Source organism: Equus quagga, chromosome 10 (genome assembly GCF_021613505.1).
Source record: "Equus quagga isolate Etosha38 chromosome 10, UCLA_HA_Equagga_1.0, whole genome shotgun sequence".
Taxonomy (NCBI): domain Eukaryota; kingdom Metazoa; phylum Chordata; class Mammalia; order Perissodactyla; family Equidae; genus Equus; species Equus quagga.
In genome coordinates, this window is record NC_060276.1 from 49018725 (window position 1) to 49023605 (window position 4881).

The following is a 4881-nucleotide window of genomic DNA, read 5'->3' on the forward strand; positions in this document are numbered from 1 at the left end:
TATGCCAATACATTTAAAAATTGAAGTGAAATGACATATTCTATGCAAAACACTAATTACTGAAACTGATGAAAGGAGAAAAAGAAAATCTAAAGAGTAATATATTTGTTAAATAAATAGAGTCTATAATAAAAACATTACTACAAGAAAATTAAGGCTGAGGTAGCATCACCACTGAAGTCTTCCAAGTTTTTAAGAAATAATTAAGAGAAATTTTAATAAACTCCTCTGGAAAGTAGAAAAAGAAGAAGAACTTCAAAACTTGATTTAAAAGACCAGCATAAGCTGGATGTCAAAACTGGTAAATGGCATTACAAGAAACAAAAATACTAAGCCACTCTTTCTTATGAATATAGATTCAAAAAAATGCAAAATGAAATGTTAATATATTGAATATGATAATTGTATTAGTTTTCTGTTGCTATGTAACAAATAATCACACACCTAGTGGCTTAAAACTGCATACTTTATTTTTATCAATTTCTATCCATTTCTTTGGGCTAGGAGTCCAGACACAGCTTAGCTGGCTCCTCGGTAAGCCAGCAATCAGGTGCTGACCAAGGCTCAGTTCTCATCTTTAGGCTCAACTTGGAGTGAATCCACTTCCAAATTCACTGAGATCATTGGCAGAATTCATTTGCTTGCAGTTATACAATTGAGGGCTCTGGCTTCTTGCTGGCTGTCAGCCAGAGGCTCTTAGAAACTGCATAGTCGTCTCTTTAGTCTCTCTCACAGCCTGGAAGGTTGCATCTTCACAGTTGGCAAGGAAGAAAATGAATTGGCCAGCAAGACAGAATCTTTATATAACATAATGTAATCACAGGAGTGACATCCCATCACCTTAGCTAAATTCTATTTTTTAGAAGAGAGTCACCAGTCCCACCCAAACTTGAGAGGAAGGGATTATATAAAGGCATGAACACCAGGAGGTGGGGATCATGGGAACCACATTAAAGTCCATCTGCCACAGTAATATGTAAAATGTATAAATTATGACAATATGTGGTTTATTGCAGAAATGCAAACTTGGATTTATTTAGTATTTGAAAATAAATCCAATGTAATTCATCACATGAGAAAAATCCTATAATCATCTCACTATATGCCAAAGAATCTGATGAAATTCACCATTTATTCATGAATTTAAAAAAACAAAAACCTCTTAGCAAGATAGGAATAGAAGAGAACTTCTTTAATATTAAAAAAAAGTCTTTGAAACAAAAAGCAAACAACAAGCATGATAATTAATGGTAAAATATTAAAAGCCTTTTTCCTGAGATAAGGAAAGACAAGAATACCTGCTTTCACCATTTCATTTCAACATTTTATTGGCCATTTATTGCTGCATAAAATATCACCAAACAGCTATTGAAAACAGCAAACGTTTATCATCCCTCTGTTTCTGTGGGTCAGGATACTGAGAATGCCTTAGTTTGGTGGTTCTGGCTCAGCAGCTCTCATGAGGTTGCAGTCAAGCAGTCAATAAGGGTTGCTATTATCTGAAGCTTCAGCTGAAACTAGAGAATCCACTTTCAAATGCATGGTTGTTGGTAGATCTCAGACTTCGCCATGTGGGCCTGAGTTTCCTCAGCACATGACAGGTGGCTTCCCCCAGAGCAAGTGATCCAAGAGACAGCTCAAGATGGAAGCTGTAGTCTTCTGTGAACTACTTCAGATGTGATATGTCATCACATATTTATTGGTCACACAGACCAACCCTGATGCCAAGTGTGAGGGGAGTATGTAAGGGTGTGAGGGTATGAGGACCAGGAGTAGGAGAATTATTCAGGACCATCTTGGAGGCTGGCTATCGCAAACACTGTTGTGGAGTCCTAGCCAGTACAATAAGGTATGAAAAAGCAATAAGAGTTATAATGACTATTTTATGACAATAAAATCAGAACACTGGTTGTCTCTAGTTGGCTAGGTTTTCTGCAAAAACCATGAGAGAACTTTTTGGTGGTAATGGAAATGTTCTAGACCTTGATGCAGGTGTTGGCCAGTTAGGTGTATACAATTGTCAAAATTCATCAATGTGTGCAATTAAGATATATGTATTTTACTCTTTGTAAATAATATTTCAACAAAATAAAGTTTTTATAAAGGTATAAGGATTTGCCTTGTTTGCAAATCAACGTTACATTTACCCTTAAAATGGATGTTCACCTCTTTTCCCAGTATCTAAAATAACTTGTGTGCGAAAGTCGCTGTTTCTTGGAAAATGATAAAACTTGGTATAAAACCACCTTGACATGGTATTGTCTAGAGAATGAGATTTTTAACTACCAATTAAACTTCATCAATATTTCTTGATTTATTACAGTTCTATGAAATGCCTGTTCATTTATTAGGCAATTTTGATGATTTAATATAATTCATTACATCTAAGTTTTCAATATTAATTTGTTTTAACATGCTCATGAGTTAGAAAATCTCTATAGTACATGTAGTCTTGTTGCCTCTTTTTTTATTGTAAATGTTTTGAATTTGTGAAATCTCTACTTTCTAACAGTCCTGGAAGATGTGTGCGTATTCCATTATTTTTTGTTTCATTGATCAGTTCTATGTTTTCTATTTTTACATTACTAATTTCTGTCCTTAACATTTTATTTTTTCCCTTTATTTTATTTGGGTTTACTCTCATTTTTTTTCTAGCCTCCAGTTAAACATTTATCTCTTTTTTTCTAATAACATTGTGCTTGTAATAAATATATTCATTGCCATATATTTTTCTCTAGGGAATATTTAGCTCCATCCCACAACATTGAGAAATCGTATTTTAATTATCATTCAGTTCTAAATATTTAAAATCCATTGTGATTTCCTTTTTAACGTGAGTTAATTAGGAGTAGTATTTTTTAAAATTTTTCAAATGTATTTTTGACTATATTCTTATTTTTACTTATAATTACTTGCTGTATGTTCAGAGAATTTATTCTTCATAAAATTAACTCTGGAAATTAAGAGCACTCTGTTTCATAATAGATAGTCAATTTGTATAAATATTGCATGTGTGATTTAACAGAATATATGTTCTCTGTTGTGTTGTTTCTGCTCTTTTGCTATTATAAATAGTGTTCCTATCAATATTCTTCTACGTATATTTTGATGTACATGTTCAGAGATCTGAGGTGATAACTAGGAGTGTAAGTGTTGAATCATAAGGTTGTTGCATGCCTCACTTTACTACATAATTCTAAAATGTTTAAAAACAAAGTTTAAAATTACTGTTGATCCACCTTCTTTCCAACCTTTTTTTTGCATATTTATTGAGTATAAAATGGTATTTAATTGTAGTTTCATCTTTTATTTTCCAAGATTACTAATAAGGTTAAGCATCTCACATTTTGGCTAATTGTGTCTTGTCTTTTGTGAAATGCCTGTTTGTGGCTTTTGTCCAATTTTCTATTGTGACATTGTTTTCTTATTGATTGACTTATTGATTTGTAGTAAGTTTTAAATATATTATAGATACTAATCTCTGGTCAGTTACATATGTTGTAAATATCTATTCCCAGTTTGTGTGATATCTTTTGCTCTCTTTCATGGAAAGAAGTTCTTAACTTTAATGTAGTTTTATTTGTTAAAGTTTTTTCTATATATATTTTGTGCTTTATTTGTGTTTATTATTCAAAAATTCCAACTCTTCATTGAGGCCGTAAACACATTACCCTATATTGCCTTTCTTTTTTTTAATGTTTATTTTGACATAATGTGAGATTTACAGAAAAATTGCATAAATACTACAAAGAATTTTTATCCCTTTACGTATTCCCCAATGTTAACCACTTAATATTTACATTTGTTTTATACTCTCTCTCTTTTTTTTCTGTGTAATTGTTTTCTGAACTGTTTGGGAGTTGACAATAGACATGTTGCCCCTAAATACTTCAGTGTAAATTTCATAAAAAAAAGCATATCCTTTTATATAAACATACTGCAATTATCAAAAGCAGGAAATTAACATTGTTGCAATACTGTTATCTAAACTATAGATTTCACCAATTGGCCCAACATTGCCATTTTTAACAACATCACCAAAAACTCATGGGTCATGCGTTGTGTCAATCGTTTTGTACCTTTAGTCTCCTTTAACCTGGACCACTTCTTCAGTCTTTGTCTTTCGTAGATAGTGTCTTCTGAAAGTTTAATTGTTTTGATTTACACATTTAAGTCTTTAATTTACCTGAAAGTGACTTTTGTGTGTAGTGTAGGGAAAGCATGCTATATGCATATATCTGCAATCAATTGGCCCAAAATTACTTACTGAAGAATTTATCTTTTCCCCAGTGGCCTGCACTGCTTACCCTTTCATAAAGCCAGTTTCATAGACAGGAGCACTGGTTTTTAGTCTCTCCATTCTCCTCTTTTTGCCTAGTTATCCATCCCTGAACAAATGCCACACTATCTTATAACTAAAACTTTATAATGAGATTTATAATAAGGGAAGGCAACTTGTCTATCTTTTTCTTCAAAAAGAAACAAAGATCATTTGCTTTACTGCGTGACTTTTTTAGAATTACCAAATCAAATTCCATGAAAAACTTTGTTGGAATCTTAATTAGAAGATTACTGAATATAATGATAAATTTGAGGAGACTTGGCATGTTTAAAATACTGAAGCTTCATATCTTTTACTTAGAGTTTCTTCAATATCTTTCAAAAGATATTATAATTTTCTGTATTAAGGGCTTAATATCTTTTGTTAGATTTATTTATAGGTGCTTCATATTTTGACTATAAATTGCATACTTTATTTAATTACATTTTCTAACTGATTATTTTTGAAATATAGAAATGCAATTGACTTTGGATTATCTGTGCCATACAACCCTTTGCTACATATATTATAATTCTGTTATCAATTACATACATATTTAG